This window comes from Neolamprologus multifasciatus, chromosome 13 (genome assembly GCF_963576455.1).
Source record: "Neolamprologus multifasciatus chromosome 13, fNeoMul1.2, whole genome shotgun sequence".
NCBI classification, from domain to species: domain Eukaryota; kingdom Metazoa; phylum Chordata; class Actinopteri; order Cichliformes; family Cichlidae; genus Neolamprologus; species Neolamprologus multifasciatus.
In genome coordinates this window covers 22,336,035-22,361,555 of record NC_140451.1, presented here as the reverse complement: position 1 = coordinate 22,361,555, position 25,521 = coordinate 22,336,035, and the positions used below count along the sequence as shown (strand labels likewise).

The window sequence follows — 25,521 nt, the reverse complement described above, 5'->3', positions numbered from 1 at the left end:
AATGTTACAGTGTCATCCTGTTTTATACATCCTGTTTTAATTATACAATTTAATTAATTGTTTAATTAAATTGTTATCTTCAATTTGAGTCAGGAAGTTGTGTGTTTGCTGCTAGCAAACCTGAGGATTACACATATTCTTCCCCTAATTAAGGCAAATTACAAAAACACAGGGGATGAGTGCAAGGGTAGTATACTGCGTTGGAGTCTAATAGGTTACTTTGGTATTTTAAGCTGGCAAAGAGAAGTTATGCATTTGGGCTATGAAAAGAAGGCATCTGCAATGTCTCTGCAAAGCACCTTTTAAAAACATACTCAAAATTATAGCTCTCTTCTTTGCTAAGATGATCATTTACAGCACACGAACAAAGCTGCCAGCTATCTAGGGTGTTAATTAAATCTGGATGCCTTTTAATGCATTTAAACACCCACTTTATATTGTCCGCTCTTCATCTGTCCACAACGTATTTTACCATTCCCTTATTATGCTCTTTAAAGAAGAAAATCTGGGCCAAATGAATGTTCACAGAGAAGAACAGAAGCTTTGACTCTTAATGGGCATGTTAGCACGGCAAAGTCGCTAATGGACGATGCTAATTATCACAAGCTTGGAAGGTCTCACAAAGGGAGTGGATCAATATGTGATGCGCTTGTTCTACTCATTCATAGATGTTGGATGATGACATTCGCTCGCACTAGACAAGAGTGCATTGTATGGCTGGGATGATGGCAATGACTGGGAGGGTGAGGACCAAGAGTGTTCTGCTCTTTCATTTCCAACGTGTGTTGGCTAATGCTTACATAAAGGCAGACAACGGGCGGGGGGAAGAGCAATGTGTGCTGGTGGATAAAGGGAAACGAGAGCCTCAGTCTTAATGAATGTGGTTGTAGAAAAGATGTAAACAGGTAGCGCCTAGAGAGAAAAGTGGTGCAGGAACTCTTGAAGATGTGTTAGTCATAATTTTTCACAAGCTACAGCATATGCCTAAATTTTTTTTTACAAAGGCCAAATACCAGGATTTCCATGTTGATGCCACAAATCTATCTACTATGAATGTATGCCTGCAAGAATTTGATTGGTTAAGACAGCGCGTTTACCCTATTTTGGCACTTGTTCATGCCATTTTCAAACCTACTAGTTTTCCAGATTTATAGTGCATCTGCAGAACTGCAATCTGCCAAGTGATCATGTCTTAAAGAAAATGTTATCAGGTAGCAATTCCACCACCAAACTTGAACTAAACTGAGTCCAGATAGACCTTTTTTGTTCTTTACATTGTCTTTCTAGACCTCAGCAGAATAAACCTTGTTGAACACTTCTGTTTTATTGTAATCTGTAATACTAGTCTCAAAGCCAGGTAGGTGTGGGGTGGGCATACAGCCAAAACAGACAAGTGAACATTCAAACTGAAACATCTGAACAGGTAACTGGATCCCACACAACTTTGGGGGTAATTTGGACATGGTGTGGCACACTTTCTTGGGGGCAATATCCTGCTCTGGACCCCTCCTCCTTCCTTCTCAGCCCAGAGAGACCCATTGATCCACTGTCTGGTGAGCCCTGTGTCTCCAGTATCAGGATAATTCCAGGTGGGATTGGTTTTCCCTTGTTACCTTGTAGTTGGGAGCCCTATTCCTGCCCCTTCCTAATTCTCTCCGCCTTAACGTCCCAATGGCAGTGGACACGGCTAGCAGACAAGAGTTTCTTTGTCCCTTGTTTGTGGCAGGAAGTAGAAGAAATTGAGTTGGGAATTGAAGAGAAGTAGCTGAAAGGTCTAAAGAGGCAGCTTTTTCTTTATCAACAACATGCAAAAGTACTAAAAAAAATTGTGAAGGCATGCCATTGTACTGTATGAAGTACCTGAAAATCCATATGAAAAGTTCTCTCAGTTATCCAAAGTTATATTGCTAAGACTGATTTTTGTGTGACTGAAGTGCTATGCTTCCTGAGAATCACAGTAGCTAAAAAAAGACACAATTTTTGTTGTTTGCTACAGGATTTTTAAAAATTTAATTTAAAATTTAATTAAAAGAAGACCCAACTTTTCAGTATTTTGTAATACATCTTTGTATTCACAAGTTAGATCGCTATTTTACACAAAAGTAATTTGTTATTCTACTATTACTTTTATGTTACTCTGTAACATTACCTGAAATGCATTGTCACATTTTCCAATTAACAATATACACCCACAGGCTCACACACTGACACAAATCTCTATCTTAATGAAGACACAGCAGACAAACTTTATTTTAGTATTTCAGTGTAAAAACAAAGCAAAGTTTTAAAAAAAGAGACTTTTGCGCAATCACCATCGATTCTACTGCAGAGACAGGTGCATATAGAAATAGAGGCTACAAAGCTATGACCCTAACTGCTCATCTTAGTTACTGAAGATCAGGATCTGGCTGCTTAGTTTGATCAGCATATACTCAGGTTTAACATCACACTGGGTTCTTCACTACCTTTGTGTTAGTGTAGTACCTGTGCAGATGCTAACAAAGAGCTAATGTTATGTTACAACTACAATGCTGTTTTCTCTGACCTGGATGCAGTTTGCTCTTTTCCATCGCACATTTGTCCTTTCAATCGATTAAAAATAAAAGTTATGTCAATATCTCCATTTCCAAAACATTCCCTCATCAAAAGGTGAAGACCACACCACAATTTTCCTGGAAAAAAAACCCCCTTTTTTAAAAATCTTTTTTATCAGTCCATCCTGCAGATGACTGAAAAACCTTTGCAAGAAAAATAACAATATACACGTAACTCTAACATAATTAATGAATTAAGTACAGGATTGTGTTATATTAGTGTGTTACTAAAAAAATGTAATGTGATTGCAGTAGAACAAGTGATAAAAAAGTTCAAGTTTGGTTAAGACATATCTTTAGGTAAGGTAAGGAAAGGTATCTTTGGATTGCTTGGATTAAGTTGGGTTGAAAACATATTATGACCAAAGTCTTCCTATAAGTCAGTTTCACCCCTTGAACACGTGCTTAGTTTTGAGGCATTATCTAAATTATTTTAATTTCAGTTTTCACAATGACAAAAAAGGGCATGTGTGGAATCACCAAAGACATGTAGAAGCTATACTACCATCATCTTTGCTTTCCTCAAATTCTCAAATTACCTGGCATCTGCCAGATAGATAAATAAATAAAATCTAAATAATTTTCAACAGTTCCTACAGTCACAAGTCACATGGAATATTCCTATTCAAGTCACATGGAATATTCCTATTCCATGTGACTTGCCATGAGGAAATTTAATAGAAACAAAATCAAAAAGAGCAAGGGTTATATGGCCTAAATATTATTTCATCTTTAGAGGTAGAACGTATAGATGAGTGCTAACAGTACAATGACTCTCTTAAAAATATAGTTATTTTCCAAAATAAGAATTTGGGCTGCCTGTGACACTAGACATCTCTTTTATCCTGCTCTTCTTTCCTCTTGCCCCCAAATAATGCCACGAGAGCTTTCTCTACAAAAGTTCCCAGCACACAGGCAATTCTTATTTTCCTTTCATTGTCCCTGCTGGACAACACAAACAAGCAAACAAGCTTGAAAGCGCATCATTTCCATATAGATGAAATGTGTGCAATGAAATAAGCAAGTGTCCATTTGTACACAAGGCACAATGGTTTTCATCTTGATGCTTCAGTATTGTTCAAAGTGCTCCATGAATTACCTGAACAAAACACTAGATAGGATACTATTCACTGCATTGAAATTCTCAAAGGGTACTAATAGATTTTGCCAGTGTCCGAGCACTTGAGACATGAAAGAGGTTAAAGCAACACTGGAACTGAGATGATAGTACCCCTCTTCATTCATTCCTATTTACACCAGATGTCATTATACTCACTTATCCACACTTGTGAGTGTATCCAGTTCCTTTTGGGTCTTTTACTATTTAGTGTATGTGCAGTCTAGGAAAGATTCTGTATGGATCAAATTGTAAAGCTACGTGAACTCTTTATCCCCACTGGGAAAACAAATATCTTTAAGACTGAAGGAAACCTTGCAGCCTAGCAACTAATATTTATCATGTTTTATCAAAACAGGAAACATCAAGTTGTTGTGGCAAATGGTCCAAAATAACATCTGCTTATGCGGAACAGTTAAAGCTCTGAAATGATTCCATTGAAGAAGGAAACAGTGCGAATTTGATTATGCTGGCATAGCCAAAACATCCAAGAAATTCCAGTATTTACAATGCAAAGCGAGCGGGCGCATCATGCCACAACACATTTTAGGTAATTTGCACTGAATATTTCCCCTTCGATGCCTTAGTCGACAATATAATTCACTGTTGACTATCTGAACTTGGGCAAATTAACCACTAATAACTTCAAATAAAAAGCATGCACACTTCTGGTCATCCTGAGCTAATGCACCTTCTTTGGGCTTGAATACTGTGAGCTCCTACATTGAAAACTGACACTTTTTTCTAGGTTAGAGACGGAGATCCACCTCTCATCCGTGTAATGGCCCTCAATATAAGAACTGGGTTTGACACAGAAGCTGCTGCTTGCTCTCTGTACAAGTTTGAGGTGTATGGACAAGCAGACAGAAAAAGGATTTCAGGGTAGAATTAGACTGCTTCTGAATCATTTTCTCACAGACTGGCTAAGAGCCTCAAAAACAAAACGTTGCTACATTCAACGGGCGTCTATGCCCGTTGAATGTAGCAAGCACATTGGAGCAATGGTTAGAACTGCCGCCTCGCTGAACCTTGCATGTGGTCACTGTCCCTGCAGCGATTTGGCTTGAATCACTGAAAAGCACAACTTCTGTTGGAGCTATTTACACCGTGAGTTCCCCTTTTTATATGTATTACTTATAATACATTTTTGTTCTTTGACTAAAGGTATGATTCTCATTGCAACACAGCATACGGTGTGGCGATTACAACTCCAGTAGACTTACTTTATAATTAAAAAAAAAAAAAAAAGTCTATAGTGTACATTTTACATGAAAATATTAAAGTCTTTACTTTATTACAGTTACCTGACAGCTTTGGTGAGTAATTATGTTGCAGTGGAAGAGGCTGAGTAGGTTATACTCTAATCAGAGAGTTGGTGGTTCAATCTCTGGCTCCTCCAGTCTGTATACCAAATATCCTTGGGCAAGATACTAACTTCAAGCTGCTCTCTGATGACTCCATCAGAGAGCGAATGTTTGACAGAAAGCACTTAAGCATGTTAAAGCGCTTTGAGTGCTGAGGTAGAATGGCAGAGCACCATATAAAACTAATCCATTTACCATATTTTGACATGTAAAATATACCTGTGACGTGTAAATATAACTGTATACAGGTGAGGTGTTGAGCAGATATGCTGGTAAAGAACACAAAATATTTATGACACCTGATTTTTACATGTGCCAATTTGTTAGTTTCCTCCTTGAAAAGCAAGCCAAGTCACTTTGAGTGCTGGAAGTTTTTCTTTAAAATTCAAAGGTTTCTGACAGTTACTAAGGCTGCAGCAAAGCAGTTTGAAAAACATTAAACAGGCAGCCTTTTCAAATGCATAGAGTGTCACTGGGCACCTGACAACTGAACAGAGCATCCCTCTGGTTGAACCACCAACTATCACATGACAGTCTGAACACTGTCACATGGCAAGAAACACAGGTCAAGTTTTTGTTGTTGTTATTATGGTTTTCCTTTATTTTTTTTAAACCTCTGGGCCTCCTCATCCCTGAGTCCCACAAAAGATATACATGTACATATCAAAAACTAAAATGTCTGAGAGCTATAGGGTTATTTTGTTTATCTTTAACAAATAGCCTTTGCTCTGCCGTTTGCACGTCCTGGGTGTGAGTGAGAGATAAGGAAATCTGGGAAAAAGTAAATAAAAAAACAGGTAAGCACTTAACTAAAAGCTCTGTTCTAAATTTTGATGATATTATTCAATCTGAACAAAATGACAGACTGAAATATTGGTGAATTTTTTAAAAAAAAGTTCAGACTTCAGAAACCTACACACAGCTCTGATAGCTGAATGATCAAGGTTTATATTCCTTTGATCTGCACAACCCCAGTTCTTTACCAAACCTCTCAAGACCGGTTTCTGGGCTTACACACACCAGTATCTCTCATCTTATGATGAAAAAGCTTGTGCGGTACACACAGCTAAACAATATTTCACTCCCAGGTTCCAGGTCCCATTTGAAGAGATCACATCGGGACATGAAAGCATTCTTTTTTCCTTATATCCAACCCCATTCATGCTTGCCTGAAGCGCCGATCCTCTGATGGTGGTAAATGAGTTAGAGACAATCCAAGTCTTGGGTAAATGGAGTAGTGAGCTGTTAATGCTGCTCGAGTGGTTGTAACAAAGCACTGAAGAGACATAAAATGCAGAAATTGAAAAAAACACCGTACTGTCTTAGACATGTCGGATGATTGGAGATAAGCACAGACAACACATTAGTGAGACACTCAGATCTGAAGAAAGCCAGCATGTGCATTAAACTGGACCCTAAACTTACTACAGTTTTAGTATCCAACTGCTGACAACAGTTGTTAGTCAGTTTTCATGATTATTGTGGCAATGTCTAATTAAGCATCCTGGGATAAATTATGCTAATGTAACCGTTGAATAACTTTTCTCCTCTCATAAGAGGTTAGTTGTTTTTAATCTCGCCCAATTAGCACATTAAACACAAAGCGCTACAGAACCGAGCAGCACTGGAGCAAATGAGCCCACCAATCTAATTGGGAATTAATGAATGCTTTAAAGTGCTAGAAGCCGGTGCAATTGTAATTCAAAACAAGACAAAATTAATCACAATAATTTCTGGGAAAGAAAGTTAGCATTAACATAATTGAAGCAGAGAGGATAAAAAGGCCACGGCAGCGTAGGGGAGTGTGACGAATCAGTAATCCTCTATGGAGGAAATTGTTTGTTATTCCAATTAATTATCCACCGTACTTAATCACCTAAATTGCAACTGAAATCAATTTTTTTTGGCCTTTTTCTCTAGCTTTCATATCACAGAAGATGAACTGTCCAAGAGTGTTTGCTGGTGGGTGGGAGAGAGGTCACTAAATTGGCTGCAATGGGAGCAAAAGAAGCTGAGTGTGCTGTGACAAAACACTTCATGTACACGGTTTAGTCTAATAACTAGCAAGTTTTAAATATGTATGCATTCCCTTTTCTCATTCTTTTCCCCTTACTTCTAAAGGCATCATTGCCTTTCAGCTTCCTATGGGATAAGATCACACCCAATGCTTATGAATCATCAGCTTGAAAAATTGGAATTCACTGGCAGCGTTACAGCCTTCTGTATATCCTTTGTTTTTTACAGTCCCATTGCAGGTATGATAGTCCTAAACAAGCAGCAACATTTATCCTGGACATGGGCATGATTGTAATGATGTTGTGAGAGAATGTATCTGTTGCTTTCAGAGCATCTGTTGCCAATGCAGGCGCAATGGCATTAGCAGCAAAAAGCCATGGAACATTAACCGCTCCCAACAGAACTTCCAGATGGATTTTGTTCTAATGGCATCATTATACGCTAAATTAAAAGGCGGGTAAATGGAAGTGTAAAAATTTAAATGACTGAGGAAAAAAAAAATCTCTCAAGCTTGAGCTGTCTTTAGTGGAGGCCTCCGACAGAGAGATTGGGAGCTGAGCCATGCAATGAGTGTTAATCATACGCATATATAAAATAGTAATGAAGAAATGAATAGTACAGTAGGGTTGCAGTACACATTACACTCTGTTATGTTTAACGCACCAGCTGAGGCTGAAGCGTTGGCTTTGCAGACGATGCGTAAAGCTTACATTTCACTTGTTAACCTGTTCGAGCTTTATCAAGATAATGGGATGTCTCTATTAAATCTTGAGTTGTATGTTTGTTGTCACTGATTTCCTGTTTGTTTTCTTTATTTGCAAAATCATTTATTATATCTGTGAATATGGTTTTTGGTGGTTTTTACTGTAACCGTGTTCATTAAAAATAATAATAATGAAGAAACCTTACATCCATCTGTGAATTTTCTTCCACGTATCTGATTGAAGTTGGCGTGGGGTAATGGAGCCTAGGGGACACCCTGGAGAGGTCGCAGGGCTAAAAGAGAGAGAATTCAGACAATTCAGACAAATATCAAAATAAAGAATCTGGGTGTAATTTGGAGCTGTAAGAGTTATTGTCACCCTCAATTCTAATATTACTATTATTAAAGTCCACTGTATTACATTATGCTACACGGATACCCGAAACATGCCATCAAAAATCATATTTGCAACCACAAATTGAGTCAAAATCAGAATATTTGAGTATTAAATGCCTGATTTTCTCCTGGTGCAACAAAGAAGTGAAGCCACAGTGAAAACAGTGCCTAATTCACAGACATGAATGCAACAAGCAACTGTGAGTGCAGACCTGGGGTCATTTGGGGTCTTGACCCTGACTGAGACCTTACGACCTCTGTCTGTGCTCCAGCAGACACTCGTGGCCTTAACCTTTACCCTTTGACAAGCTGTTATGTCCAAAATCATCTACAAGATCCATGTCTAAGGTCTGGTTCCTTCCTGGATCGATCAAGCTCAAGGAAGGGACGTTTCCGAGTAAGGATCAAGGCCTTCTGCATATACAGTAGAGGTCATCACACGATACCACAAATCTTATCTCCTGATTAGAAGCTTTCAACCACCCTTTAGAAAATACTTGTTTCTCTAAATTATAAAAAGCAGAGCTATTTGAACCATACAATCATAACTAGTAATGCCTGATTTATATACTTTTCATGCAATTGCTGATTTTCTTTGTTCAATCCACTCTCGGGAAAGAGCTCCAACGAAAAGTAATTGAGGCAATGTTTTACACCAGCAGTACAGAGCGTTCTGTATTGCTGTGGGAAGGGTCGGTAGCACTCACTGTTGTGAAGAGGGATGAAAAAGAGGGAGTTTGAGCTGCTACCCTCTGACCTGATAATTAAAAAGGAGAGATTCAACAAAACGCCATTATCAAAACAACTCTCCTAAACCCATTTAACACGACTTACTTCCCGAACACATAACAGCTAATGTAACTGAGCAACCCTCTTGGTAATGATTGTGACTAATGTTCATATTGTCTACATTTAGCATATTTTTTTTAATTGTGTGAATTTTTTTTTTTTTTTTTTACTCACTGCTCTCATGTGGTTATGACTGCTATCATTCACTCTTTATCTCGTCAAATAGGGAAATTTCAGTCATGTTTTCTCTGGACCCTGCATCACAACTATGCTGCCATTAACATTTATGTGAATTTAACTTTCATGTGAAAGATCAGTTTTGAATGATTTCGCCCATTTCTACCTCCTGCTCCTCACCCAGTTTTGAGTGTCCCTGCACCATGTTTGTCTGCCTTGACAAAAGCTTCATTAGAGAGCCCCAGCCATCTCAGTAATTGGGCCCATTTATTTCAAAGGTACATTTAATGGTGTCTCTTATTTTTCAGCGGCGTGTTGAGGATTAAAGTACAGTAGATCACAATGCCCTTTTTCTCGTGGTTCTATTTTCTTCATTTTAGAGGTGGTCAATTATTAAATTATTTTCACTTTTTCTTTCATCTCCAACATACAATAAATTGTACGAAGCTCTTTGGTTAATGGCACTGGCAGTGGGTGTCTGTGTGTGTTCACACCTGTGTGCACTGCATGTATGTGAGAATGCATACTGTGTCTGTATTTGTACATGTGCTTTTTTCCCCCCTTTTGGTTATCTAGTGTATTGTATGTACTATAAATGTGTGTTTTTTCTCTCATGTGAGACTGTATTTTTGTGTGCACCATGCATACTCTGTATCTTCTACATTTACTTGTCTGTGTGTGTGTGTGTGTGTGTGTGTGTGTGTGTGTGTGTGTGTGTGTGTGTGTGTGTGTGTGTGTGTGTGTGTGTGTTTAAAGGGCATTTCAATATCTACTCCAAAGGCGAGTCGTGCCAGACACCCCTCAATCCTTTTATTATACACCCCGAAACATCAAAAGCCACGTAAGCAACCAAGGTGGAGAGAAATTACTTTGTGTGTGATTTCTCTGCCTCTGACTCTCCTGTCAGCTCTCCCCTTTATGTCAGTAATTGTGGGTGATTATTTTAACTGTGAAAAGGGTAGCAGGTAATAGAGGCTGATTAAATCCAATGGACAGCAGCCCAGACAACCCTTAAGACACAGCCGTGTAATAATAGTGAGAGCCGGCATCACCTACACAGCCCGTCCACTCACCTTATTTTCAGTGACATGAGGCCACATGCAATTTAATGCATTTATTGTGCTGTTGGTCCATATATTGACAGCTGTAAACAGTTGTGGTTAAACTGAATCTTACAGTTCTGCCATAGTTCTATGTATGATAGTGACACAATGTGCTGGTATATTTCAAAGTGAAAAGAATACACACACACACACACACACACACACACACACACACACACATAAAGGAGATGATATACTAACATTTGGCAACCACAGACTGACACAACAGGGATTAGTGTCAGTGCCGAGATCTTTTTTTGAAAAAACCTAATATGAAAACTATTATTGCCAAGAAGCTCCTCATTTTTCATTCCCAAACAAGACACCTTGTAATCTCAACTCCACATATCCAGTTAAAAGGCCTGTTGGAACAAGTGGAATACAGCCATAATAGATAAGCAAATGACTCCTTTATGTAAGGAGATTATGCTATGCCAGTTTATGTATCTTATTCAAGGGTAGCGCTTACGTGACTGAAGACACAATGAAAAACGTGTAACTGATCAGAGGCTACATACTTAAAATTACACACATTCAATGTGCAACAGAAGGGCAGAAAACGGTACCTTTACACTGCAGATTACGCCATTTCTTTAGCTACAACACATGCTTCAGAACTGCTGAGAGTTTAAATTTCTTAGACCAAAACAGAGAATTTTTTTTCCCAAAAGCATTCTGTATGGAACCGAAAGGGTTAAAAAAACACTCCACAAAGCTTTGAATTAGTGGCTTTCTAAAGGTGAAACAGGCAGGCAATAGTTTAGCTGAGCGTCAGTATGTGAAAGTCCTCATGAAAATGACCTTTCGTGTTAATGGGCAGTTGAAATGGCTCACTGTATTGTTGGTCACAGGGCTTCAAAACAAATGGAAACTTCCTGTAAAAAATATGCAACATATAAGCCTCTATTTTTTCCACGCAGGAATTTCCAAACTCTAAAGCCAAAGAGACACAAGTGAGTTGTATGTTTGTGCTAGCATACTGATATCTCAGAGCTCCTTCTTGCATCCTATCTCAAAAAGTTTTACACCAGGAAGAATAAAAATTCAGTCCTATTGCCTCAAGCCACTTCCAAAACGTGGGTGACTATTTATTTAGAAAAACTCTGCAGAAATTAAATCACCATCTACTGAGTTTGGAGTGAATTCTAAATGCGATCTTTATTGATGAACAGAGCTGGTTGAACAGGCCACGAGCACAAAGAAGTCAGTCTGTTGGTGGTGGTTCCAAAGCTGATATAAATCACGTCTCCTCCATGCTATTAACTTTTGGAGCTATAGGGAGGTTAGGAGTGAGGCTGAGACATCCCCTACAGAGACCCTTGGTGGATGGGGGACTTTACACCCAAGTAAACAACTCACCCTGCCCAGAGGGCAGCACCACCAATATCCCATCCATTACAAAGAGTAGAGAAAGAAAAAGGGTGGGAAACAAGGAAGGGAAAGAAACAACAAACATTTATTTACTGTCACTGTCGTCATTTTTGCAGCCATTTTTTTCATGATTTACGACTGACTCAGAGAAAGGCTTGAGGTGAATTGATTGGGTCAGGTGAATTGGTTAAGGTATGGAAGCTGCTCAGAAGTTGCTTTTGGAAATAACTAGAATATAGGAGGGAATAAGAGAGAGAGGGGCAACTTTCATCATAATGACAAAAACGTGAAAACTCACTTTGTCAAAAGCTTGTAGCGCTGAGATACAATAAACAAAAGTAGGAAAAAAAATGCATGTTATTATGTCAGGTATTACCTTGAAAGTAAATACTGCATCACAAAGTTCTAAATTAACATGAATATATCTAACCACAACTATATCATTACAGAAATAAACGTCTTGTTGTTCAGAAAACAAAGCCAAAAAGAATCCCTAAATCAAACACAATTCTTCCCATTGATGAATGAGACCCACCTGTCATCTTCACGGCTCTTGCGGGTTATGAATTATGCCTCTTGTCTCCTGTGGTTTGTGCGATAATGACAGTCTGATTATTTTAACTACTTCTGGCCAACAAGCGCCTCAAATGAGGAGGATAAACTCACATTCCAGAAATGTCTTCAGATGTACTATAACTTCTTAGGATAGCTTAGAAACCGCTACGGCGTTACATGACATCCAATCGGCCTGAAATTGTGTTAGCTGAACACACATATACATTCATAATGTGTGTGTGTTCAAAGGACTTTGATCTCTTGGTCGTATCTTTGCAACCTGCACGTGTAAATCAACAGTAAAAGATCATGTATAATACGGTATAACCCTGTCCTCTACATATGAAGTTACCTGGATTATGTGACCTGACATAGAATGTAATGTGTCTGCCATCAAAACACATTTTTGAGACTTGGACTTTAACAGCAGAATAATATGGTGAAACTCAGATTAGCTTATATATTTTCAGTAAAGTCCCATGCTGGAGCTATTAAATGAAAGAAAGAATGAAAGAATGTAAATACAGGAGAAAGTTACTTGAATTTTTGTTTTTGAATCTGGGAATCTGAAAAGTTTATATGGATTTTCCCACCATTTTTCTCTGTATATGTTTCGTTTTCTGATGTCTCTACCTTAAATGTGACACCGTTCACTTCAGACTTGAAGTGCAACATACTTAGATACAAGACCAGCATGTTTTTGTTTTGTTTTTTACCTTCAAACTAATGCAAATGGTACATACCTCAAAGGAGCTTTTTTTTCCATGACTGAAAAAATTGGATAAAGGATTGAGATAAATTTTAGGCTTTACTTTTAATTCTTTCTCACTATTTTTGACAGATGGTTGACCTATGAGCCAAAAGTTGTGATGAGAAATAGAAAAACAAAGGTAAAATGGCAGTGTGGAGAAAAGGAATGGAAAGAAGAGGTACCGCGAGTGATTATTGAGAAGACAAAGACCCCGCTGTCCTGGGCCTGACAGCACCCTCTACATCAGGTGCCCCCCATCCCTCCCTCCATCCATCCGCAAGCTCACCATCCAATTCCATCGAGACAAGGGAATTTCCTCCTCCCCACCGCACACCCATCATCCATTTATTCCTCCATTCATCTCTCTGTTCCCCAACAAATGGAAATAATAACACACAACAACACAACAACCAACAGTTCGCTATCCCTCCTTTCTCCAGCCTCACATCCAAATCTCAGCTCCTCAGGATGATGGCTCTTTTGATCAGAGCTCTCAGCTCAGTCCCAGTGGGGGAAATGGATACATCTGAATCATGCAAAGAATGTAACTGGCAGGTTTTGGTGTGGTCTAGTCATCCTGTCTACCTGTGAATTCCATACAGTGCAGGCCAACCGTCGAGACGCCTGTGCTAAAGCAAGTATTTGGTGTCGCAGACAAAGCTGGTTTTACATTACATTAGATTATTCAGACACTTTGAGACAACCGGCCAACTCACAATAGAATTACAGATGAAGCGCTTGCTTATAGAGGTTTACATTCTTAAGATAAGCAAGGACAAGAGTTGTTGACTGTGTGCCTAAACACTGTCTGGGTTGGTTTCAAGCGAAGTGAACTGACTACTCTTACCTGTGGATTTCCCCATGCCTTCAATCACAGCTCAGACTGCTGTTACTGAATAAGGTGTTTGTGAAGCATGAGCCACCCGAGAGCAATTTTTGACTCACAAACACCAATTGTAGCTTTGTGTGAAAGGTCAAAGAGTGCAAGAAGCTTGGTTGACTAATGGTACAGATGATTATTTAACAAGCAACGTATGCAGAGATATATATGAATATTGTGCAGCAAGTCTTTTCTGTTTTCCCCAAATCAAGACACTTTTTGCTGGCATCGTGAAGGTTTTCCGGCTTTTTGTGTTGTTTCATTCTACTTGTGAAAACTTGTCATTGTAATTTTAAAACCACACACATGCACACACCACACATTTCACATGCTATGTGTGTTTCAGACACATATTGTTTCATTTTGAGCAACAGGCAGAACAAAACTAATATACAGTTTTTTGTAATGATGATATTGACCAACTAGTGTATCCGTCAGGTTCTAATGGCTTACAGTAGAGTAAAGATAGGATGGCAACCACCTTGTGACTGGTGGTGGAAGGAGACAAAATTCAGCAGTGACCAACTGTTGACATGGCAAAGGCTGCCTGATGGGAAGCAAACTGTCTCCAAACCATCATAGACCAATTTGGACGGACTGCAATCGCTCTCAGACAGACTGGTAATGGTTTAAATAATCTGTTGTCCAATTAAAGCAGAGAGATTATTAACATGTTGCAATCAATCGCAGTCTGTGCTGATGAGTGCAACCTATCTGCAACACATTTCTTTGTAATAGGGGACTCGACTTAACCGGTCGACCATAGATTGTATTCTGGTTATGTTTCAAAATGAAAGCTTAAAGTTGCCAACTGCCTATGTTATTTTGCAGTTAAATCATCATCCTGCATCAACTACTTGCTAAGGAATTTCTTAATTTCTACTTCAAATCAATACAATTCTGTCTGGATTCTGAATGTATGTAGTTAATGTGAAATTATGTGTATGCAGACAGCAACAGGTTTATGATTTTCAACCATTTATCACAAGTAATCGCCATATTAACCCAAACAGATTGCATTCACCTGCAAGTTGATATCAGACTAAGAGCAGAACAAGACTGCAAGGTCACTGCATGCAATCATGATAACTTTGGCTATGTCATGATCTCCAGCATTAACAAATACCATTAAGTGATATAAATAAGAAGTCCAATTTGTATAGCTTTCTTTTAAAAGCTTGTGTCCATTAAACAAGAATCGAGGTGTTTAGCACAGAAAAATAGTCTTTATTAAATTTTGGCTATGCTTTGGTATTATTTGTACATAGAACAAATAATACTGTACTATTACAGTATTACTAATACTGTGAATAATACAATTCACTGTTAAAAACTTTCAGCGCACTAGTATGCTGCAGCCAGTGCATTTAGAAAAGGGTGCATTCCAATATCTTTCCCAGCTAGGAGATTTAAACCCTAGGGGCGCAGACGCTGGACAAAAGAGTTTTAGCTCACACTTGTGACCCAGTGAGCTATGTGCCCTACAGCGTGAAACACAAAGGGAACAACACAGGTGATTCTACACATGCTCCTGTCCTGCCTTTTCAACACTTGTACTCTGTGTCTCTGTCACCCTGTGCTACTCAGTGACATCAACCTTTGGCACACTGACAGCCTAGTCCAGGTTTCAATTTACAGAGCAACAGTAAGTATACAGATATCCAACGACCTTTTTAAAGTAATTCTTTCACAAATTTCGATTCATTTATTTACAATTTGTATTAACTCTGTGACACCCACAAGTATCATAGCGTGTCACTACATAGATGACACACATCGATAAAGTCTTTGATGGAAAAGATGACTTTTCCTCATTTTATTTGGATGATGGTGTCATTTTCTTCTCTAAATTTAGTTTCAATTGTACCAACGGACAATACAGTGGTCTCTGGAGATATGACAATAAGAGGTCGGGACATGAAACTAAACCCATGTCCATAGTGTTTCAGGCGTGGCCAACGTTTCAAATTATTTTCATCCTCCACAACAAAACAAATACTACGCTGAATTAATGTCTTAAATGCTTCTTAACGTCTCTCTTCCTAATTTGACTATTTATAAAAAGCTAAAGCATCACAAAAAGCCCCTTTCAGTCATGCAGTCATTTCCATCCATCTGACGGAAATGTTGCAAGCCAGATTTACATATCGCATCAACAAAGCACAGGACTAGACAGGCATTCGGTTTATTGGTAGGCTATTTACTTTTAAAACTTATTTTTAAATAAAGGGTTTATTCTGATAAAACTGTTGTTCTTCTTATTCTCATCATATTTCTTTATTGACTTATTTATTTCTATTGTATTTAGCTTTTTTTACCTGCTATATTATCAAATTTTTTGTTCAGGACTTATGCCATGTTTTTATTTTTATAAGCCTTTTTACTCTTAATTGTGAGCTTTTTTTTCTCTTTCTGTATGGCAGACTGAAAACTGTTGGACAAAAGTTTCATACTTATTATTACTGCTACGGCCTAAGATTATCATTGCACGTCTCTCATGGCAGGTACTTGGCTCACTTTAAAACCTCATTGTTTTCCAGGAGGTCCTGCAATAACAAACCCATAACACCTTGTCTAACCATCTCCGTTTCTCATCTACGATGCGCTCTCTTTCCAGTCCAGAAAAAAGATCTCACCGTCTGAGTTCGTGTGCAGGCTGGGGGCAGCTATAACTTGCTGCTGCAGCAGAAGCGCACATAAAAACACAAACAGACTGAATCCCTGTGAAAATCGCACGGCGAATTAAACATTCAAAAGTGTGATTGCATTTGAGTTGATGCTCAGTGCTCAGTGCAACAGATATTTTGCATGTACTGCGTGTAACCAGTGGCTTCCTCGGTCACCAGCATAGGTGTGTCTGACTTAAACTCTAAGGAACATTTATGTGAAAGTGACTGAATATTCATGAATGACAAAATGCCACCACTTTAACAGATGAAGAATAAAAGAAAGATAAGCAGACAAAGAGAAACTATAGGATTTTATCATAGACAGTTTGACTATTTAACTGGCATTGAGCAATGACACATACTTTGTGTGCGCCTGGGATGTGTCATCACTGGCATGTTTGCCATTCAATCCGCACAGGCTTTTCCTTGTTAATTTACACAATAGCTGAACATGAGCATGCATGGGGCCACAGTTTTACCTGGAGCCAACAGTGTTGAGTTACAAGTGAACCCAACTTAGAAAGGTAAAGCTAAACCTGCAAAGTCTGAGAACTACAGTGTTCAAGGAATGAAATATGTTGTGTCTGCACGAACTGTGCTTCAAACTACCTAAGGTATGTGGTGTGAGTGAGTGCAAATTAGGAGAAAAGGAAGACATGTCAGAGAGCAGTGACCAGAAATGTGAATCCTTTATCCATAGTGCCTTATTACTATAATACTATGTCTGATGGGTAACTATATTATTCCCCCTGATATAGACACTGCTTTTTTGCCTTTTGTCAGATTTTGGGAAAGACACTGTCTTAATTTAATCCACGTTTGGGAATTCCCAGAGTATTTATGGCTATCATTACCGTCTGGGCTGCATTGTGTGATGAGCTACCTGATGCAACCAGACAAACAGTATGCCTGCACTGACAGCATTAAGGGAAATGGATGAGGCACACACATGGGTGGGCTTTATGTGCATTCACATACAAGTACGCACACACACAGATTTCCCCATTCTGGCAGGCTATATTGCTCACAGTCCACATTCTACTGGATTGTTTGGTCAAAAGCCATCCACTCCAACCCACACCTGCTCTGCAACACGACTTAGCATGTAGAGCACTGAAAACCCTCTACAAACATCTGTTTTTAGCGAAAGCCCCATTAGATGTCTAACGTGCTGTTTGGTGACATGCACCCTTTGCCTTAATCACCAGATTTGCAAAGTTACGACCTCAATCACCATTTCCAACTTTAAAATAGCTCTGCCTTCAGCCCGACTTGGCTAACAGGAAACCATTAAAGCACCAGCAATTACCATTCCCATCCATCCACACGGTCCCTATTTTATTTTAATCTGTTTAAGTGCATTTTCTACGCAAGGTTAAAATATGAATCCCCGCCGCCCCCTCCTCTCCTCAACGAGGCAGGGTTTTTCTGGCTTACTTGAGAGCACAATTTACGACTGATTTAATTTAGCCTCCGCAAACATTTCTAATGACATTAGGCCCGGTACATATACTGACTGCCTCTCCCTCTTATTCCATTAACTCCTAAATCAGGTTTAAAGACCATACTGATGCTGGATGCTATTATGGGTGATTATCAAAACAACAGACAATGGGGCAAAGTGTTTACTAACTGGTTTAGCCATAATTTTGCGTAACCAGGACAGATGGGAACACTACAAATTACAGATCAATCTTTTTAATAATGAAGGACCTTCCAGTGCGCTCACTCGGTCACATCTATTGTTCCATGAAGCAACACATCATGTACAGTTTTTAACTAAAACATTTTTAAACTAAAATTGTCCTCATGAATAAAACACGTCATAACAACAGATGCCGGTTTGACTTTGTATGGACAGGAACAAAAATACACTCTCGTATGATCAAGAAAGCAAGCTAAATGCTGGACCTTTCTAAACTGTTATCCATTCATGGCTAAAATTTGAAGTGCTCTCTTAGATCACGCTTATTCAGCTTGTTTGACAAGGACTAATGATGGCCGTCCATCTGCATACATGCTTACAGCTGTCTCCCGTCCTCATCCAGGTAATGATTGTGTTATTAACCCCGAACCCCTTTTCAAATTGTTATTAACTGCTGGGGGAGAGAATGAGACTCAAACTGTCTCCGCTCACCTGTCACCAAAGCACTGCTGAGGATGGTTTGATCCCGACTGGCAATCTGTCATTGTCAGAGATAGACTCAGGAAGAGGGGATAGATAGACAGATAGACTCACATCCTCACTTAGATGAGATTTTGAATAATTTTTTTTAGTTTTCTGAAATTGTGTTTAAAATGTCTAAATTAGGGCTGTGCCATATCGCATCATTCGCGATAATAACGAAATTAAATTTTATGTGACATCAGTATAACATCACGGAAGAGCTGGAGCCTATCCCCGCGTCTGAATTGGATAAGCGGAAGAGGATGAATGGATTAAGTATAATATCATAAATTATTAATACTGTGACAACATCTATTTATTTCCTTAGCACATATAACAATAAAACAAACCCAGACATGTCTAACAGCGAGAGCCACGAGTCCGCCTCCAGTGACGATTTAGTAAAAAGGAAGCCACATCAACAACTTCCAACAAAGCACAGTACTTTGCAAAATAAGCAAGAAAACCATTCCTTCGAAAGGTGGGAACAACAAACTTGTTTCACCACTTTAGTACAACCAGGCTATGAAAGCGTGCAAGGAGCAGATAATAGCAGCTGGTGATGTGCGACTTAAAAATAGACAAATAAACAAGTGACTCAGTGTCTGAACACTTAGTAGTTAAACTCGTTATAACAGGGGGAGAAAAACAGTGAATGGAAATTACAGATGCGGTAAAGCAGGGCTTCAAGCAGCTGGTTAAAAAGCTCAACCCAAGATACAATAGCTCAGATAGAAATGTTTTTCAATGTCAATTTTATTTTGTGACAATAATACTCAGTCTCCTGAAGAACTACAAGGTTAAGTTCCTGTAGTTATTATTAGTGTTAAACTACCCTAAACACACTATAGCACTATAATAATACTGCTACTGGCACCTTCTGGCAATAGATTTACACTTTGAATTAGGTAGTCAGTCAATGACAGTTAGTTCAGTGGACAATGGCATAAAATCCCCTTCCTTTACTTTACAGCAATGTGCCAGTGCTTGCAAGCTGCAATCACATTAAAAACATTGTTCAGCACTTCGATTTCACCAGAAATATCATTATTGTATCATTATTTGTGCAAATTTCCTCGTGGTATAATTTTGAGGCAATACTGTCTACCCATAGTCTACATATAAGAGGTTGGTTTAGCAGCAAATAATTCACAACTATTAAGTATATTCATATATTTTCTTTTGTATGTACCTGTGAGAGCCGAAAGGCTCACTTCAAATTGTTTGCCACTCCAGTTTAACTGCAAAACAGAAGAAACTCTTTTAAGAGTGAATGCAGAGTACACAGTAAATCCCCTTTGAAAAGTATAAAGTGAATCTAAATTGGAAGGGCGCTGACTTTAAAAAATATATTTAACTTATAGAAAAAATATAAAAAATAAAATATAGTTTGAAGTAAACAGAGTTGTAATATTCATATCTATTACCTACTGAATGCCTGAAAACAATCTTTTATTATTATTTTTATTTTTACATTATTATCACTTTTGCTGGAACAATGTGTTCTAAAAGTGTCAAAGCAACCTTCCAGTCCCTCAGCTTTAACATGCAAATAAAATATACATGTTTTTTTTTTTCCTATCAGTGTGGCAGAAATTACTGCATCACGAGGCATGCAGTGAATGTTAAAACAAAAACATAAGGCTATTGCACCCGTATTTGTGAAGTTTACAGAGCATGTAAAATTATTTCATCACTACTTTATGCAAATGCTCCTCTCCTACTTGGACTTGCTATAAAAATGAAAGTTTTCCTTTGCATTTGCTACTCGTCCAAACGCAACCACAACTTGAACGGTGGGTTATATGCTTAGATTTGTGCTTTACGTATACATTTGGACTTGTATTGTCAATTCCAGTTTGATATGGGATGAAATTTGAGGACTGAAATTTTTGTCAAACTTGATTTCACTCATTCATTCTAAAATGTTAGGGAACAAAGAAACTACATGACTTTACATCATTATTGAAGTATACTTTTTAAACCCCTACAATCACAAATCACTAAGCTGTATGTGCTGTGGTTGTATCTCAAGTAGATATACAGGAATACAAAAATTCAACACCCAAGATATCTCTTGTGCTGCTACCATTAAATATCTACTTACTATCCATTTTGTCATTTGTCAAGCTAAATATACCACTGTACAGATCAAGGCTGTATCAGAAAAGCATGATGGTGCTCGTTGCCTGTAAATACTTTCAATTTTTTCTGACTCGGTTTCCAGAAATACTACCCGATTCCAATAGGTCTTTGTGCCAAAAACCAGTAAAATCAAATACACGTGCACATTTCTGTGTGTTTACTGTAAGTTATCCGAGACACGTGAATAAGCTGGAAAAAATGTGTGGTTCTGTGCGTGTAGATCTGAAGAGCAAAAGGTGAGGTTTACAGCCGCAGGTTGGACAGGCCCTTGTGGCCTATCCCGGTGATAGATATGCTAATGTCCTCCATTCATTCTACTTCACTCCTTTTATTTTCCTCAATTAAAGCAAACGTCAGTGAAACTGTAATTAAGCTGTGTCCAGGCAAAAGACTGCCTGCTGCTTTTAATGAAGCCCCATTGATTCTCTCTTTATTTGCTATTGGTCTCCCTATAACATCCACAGGCCCGAAATAAATGGAAGTTAAAAGTGCAGCTCTTTTCGCCCTAGTTGTACATTGTACTGGACTGTTTAATTAAAAAAAAAACAAAAAAACAGACGATCGCTCTAAGCACATACAGGGATAGCACCATGTGTACTAGAGGTTTGTTCCTCTGTGTACGTGCACATATATTACTGTGTATCTGAGCAGCTGCATTCATGATCCAGCCGGTCTGTGAGCTAATGAGCAGAACTACGGTTCCCTCTCAATAAGCTGAAAGGATGAGAGCTTTACAAGTTTCCAAACAAAAGCGAAGCAAACTCTCTTATTTGTGAAACAGAGATGACCTTGTGTAATCAATAGCTTACAATTTAAAAAAATGCTGAAACCAATTAGCCAGATTGAGCTGTTGCTAAAGGCAAAATTGGTCTGATTGGAAGTCCAATGTGAGCACAATTAAAGATAAAAGGTTTGGTCAGGCAGGAGGGCAGAGTCAAACTGTCAATTGACTAGAATCACAGCTGGAGATACACTGCAGTCATTGAACATTAACCATAATATACATTTCAGTTACAGAACTTAAGTCTTAATCAAACTCAGGATATGCGAGCACTGCCAACATATTAAAAAAGTTCAAATAAAAGTGCATGTAGCACAGCATTACAACACAAGCTGAACCCTGGAAGTTATAAATGCTACATCATTTCTGTAATCTGTATATGTGTGTAATCTTTGCATTATTCTAATCGAGGTCACATGATGCATTTTAGCTATACTTTCACAGTATTTAATTTGAATATGCCCGCATTTGGCAGGTGCTAAACCGGTAATATATTTTTACATTACATAACAGGAAGTGTTGAGAAGGTTTTTGCTAGTGTTAAATTTGCATACAGTTAGGGTCACAGCTACCATGTCAACATTTTCATTTTCATGTCTTCGATGTCAAAATGTACACTTTCTTCACAACATCATGCCTGTATGACAATGGTAGATTTTTTTTAAGTTCAAACATTTAATATGTTTTCTGATTAAAATGTGAGTTTATAAATTTATTTTTTTTAACACCTTCTGCTTGCTTTCAGATGACCGCCTTTCAGGCAGCAGCAGGTAGGTACTTGTGTCAACTTGACTTGAAGGAACAGTAAGACAGGTGTCACAGTGAACTTTGGGCTAAATTTTATTTTTGTCAAATTTAAATAAGATTCTCTTTGTAGTACACCTGAATGTGATGATTGATTTCAGGAACGTGCTAACGCTCAAAGACTTGGACAACATCCAAGAACATATAACTTTTCTTGGAAAAAATGGAATAAGTACATTAAACAAAAGCCAATTTAACAGAAACCACCAAATTCAGATAAAATGAAAGTTGGCTCATTTTGTATCACTTTTCAGGAAAGACTAATGTAATCAAAAACTGATACAAGTGAAGACTTGTGAAGCACTCAACCAGTTGTTAAACATCTTTTTACTTGAAGTTGAAAAACATAACTCTAAATCTTTTCAAAATCTCTTTAGGAAGTTTGGTCATATGTTCCCTTAGATTCATCCATTCATTTGCTTCATTTTGTCCAATATTAATAATAATGGATTGCATTTATATAGCGCTTTTTGGGGCCCTCAAAGTGCTGTACAATTCCACTATTCATTCACTCTCACATTCACACACTGGTGGAGGCAAGCTACAGTTGTAGCCACAGCTGCCCTGGGGCAGACTGACAGAAGCGAGGCTGCCATATCGCACCATTGGCCCCTCTGGCCATCACCAGTAGGCGGTAGGTGAAGTGTCTTGCCCAAGGACACAATGACCGAGACTGTCGGTCTCGGTCATTGTGGCTCGAACCGGGGCTCGAACCGGCAACCTTCCGGTTACAAGACAAAATGCCAACTCTTTGAACCACGATCGCCCCATGATGGCGCTCGAGCCTGTCCCAGCTGTCATGGAGCGAGAGGCAGGGTGCACCCTGAACAGGTCACCAGTCTGTTGCAGTGCAAACCCACGGCTTACATTTAGAATCCCCAATTAACCAAACATTAATGTTTTTGGACTGGGAGGAATCTTGAGTACCCAGAGAGAGCACACAGAAGGTCCCCAGCTGGCCGGTGGATCCAAAACCAGGACGCTTATGCGATGAGGCTCCGGTGTTAACTACCCCACCACCTATTCAATTAGATTTGGGTAAATAGAGGTCAAGGTCATCTAAAGGTGGGCACACACTGCGCGATTTTTGGCCCATTTTGAGCCGAGTTTTCAGTTGTGCGACCGTTTTGGGGATCGGCCCGAGTTTCGCCTTAATCGTGTGCATCGTGTAGTATACATGGGGCACCGAGAAGCGATTAACACCTCACGACCAGCTCCCAATCAGCAATCGTATGGTCGCAAGAAAATCAAACCTGTTTGAAATCCTGTCGCCCGTGGTGAGGGTACCAACGTAGCCTCTCACACTGCGCACGTGCAAACACAGAAATGAAAGTGAAAAAGACAGAGTAGCACGGCAGTGCAGCGTGTGATCTGGACACAAGCCATGGATGCCCAACTTGTAGAACTTTGTCAAGCTCATCTGAGCCTTTTTGATGTGACCTCACAAAATTATCACGACCACAACAACCCTAAAAATAGTTGGATGGACATTGCTGCTCAATTGCAGCTGCCTGGTTTTTCATTAGCAATTTAGCAAAGTTGATGGTGTGTGTGTCTGTGTGAGTGAAAGACAGAGAGGGAGAGTGAACGACAGATTTTGTGCTATAAGCTTCATGTTATGGACGCACAGTGTGAGCACTCAGGTCACACCAGAGCATCGGGCCGTATAGTGTAAGACCCTGCATCGTGACCTTCGAACTTCTAACCCCTGAGATTCAATCGTACAGTTTGAGCAGGAGCTGAATAACGCGACTGAAAAAAACCTCACAGTGTATGTCCACCTTTAATGTAACTACGCATCTTTTGAGCCACAACTCAAGATATCATCATATGTTATAAAACATTAGGAGTTATGATATGTAATATCAAAAGGTCAAAAGGCAGCATCACTGAGGCATCACAACATTCTGAAAAAAACTAAATAAACCAAAACATTTTTCAACAGCGTAACTTTATTGCATGAGAAGAGGCCATGCCTATGTTTAAGTCCAAGAGTTCAATACATATAATTTGAATTTGAACAGGCATTCATGTAAACTGCAAAGCAATCACTCTGAATTTGGGTCATTTAAATGCACTTATTTCATATTTCACTTCCTACACAACGGATAGTCAGCTGTATTAATACAGGTGCAAACTGTTTTCACTTCATTTAAAGATCCGACATATTTGTTTAACTTGGAATTATAGCAAACACAGGAGTTTGGCTCCACGTCTTTCACCACGTGCACATTTCATTTTCATACTGACTGAAATAAAGATGTGCTTACAGCTTCAAAGCAGCAAATTTGTTAAAAAAATACATTTAAAAAATCATATCAGTGTTCTCACTGTGCACATGCTTTGACTGTATTTATTTATACCTTGCAATACTCTCATTGACATCAAAAATTCTTCCTGCAGCACACATTTGGATATGCAAATCACTCCTGCATTCAGTTTCTGCAAATCAACACCACTACCAGTCAAATTTTCTGTTTACTGGCAGGTTTCTATCGCAGCCAGCATATATGTTTTTGTGTGTACACCTATGCAGACCTTTGCAACATAAGAAGCTCACTTATAGGAAATAAACATAATAGAAAATAATGTAAACGGTTTTTGAAGGCAGTTACAATCTATTGTTGAAAAGACCAAAATAAGTGAACATAAAGACTGCTTGAAACTTCCCAAAGTACAGATGCGGAACAACTGCAAGCAAATTGCTTTTTAAGTTAAAAGACCTTTCTCATTTTGTGCTTATTTTTGACGCTTGGACAAAAGTAATGATGTCTGAATGTGAAAGATACTTGCAAAGTGCTTTCACCATTTTTTTTCTTCATTTCTTCGCCCATTCAGTTAACTGGCAGGGATAACAAGGCCAATATTAAAGTACATTTCTCAATACACCAACCTTTGTATTACATTGTAATGGGTATTACATCAGAACTGAAGGTACATTAGTTTAAATGCAGGGTAGAAGCTTCTTGCTCATGCCTCCTATGGTTGAAATGTGCACAGAAGTGACCACAAAACTAATATCACCCTCTAATGGATTAATAGCAATATCTGATTGAAAAAAAACATTATGAAAAGTAAACCAATAACAAAGAAAGATCTGGCTGGTGGAGAAAAAAGCAGATTAGTGTACCAACTTTAA

The 25,521-nt window shown here is 38.7% G+C and overlaps 1 long non-coding RNA gene across 1 annotated transcript in view; it reads right to left on the bottom strand.

Moving 5' to 3' along the window:
* Positions 1 to 54: 54 nt before the first annotated feature.
* The window catches only part of LOC146505551 (uncharacterized), a 50,992-nt gene continuing 25,525 nt past the window's right edge, over positions 55 to 25,521 (bottom strand). The window contains exons 5-6 of the long non-coding RNA XR_014877555.1: positions 8,001 to 8,087; positions 55 to 6,351 (exon numbers count right to left, since the gene is read on the bottom strand). This is a non-coding gene — a long non-coding RNA (uncharacterized LOC146505551). The remainder of the gene's footprint in view (positions 6,352 to 8,000; positions 8,088 to 25,521) is intronic.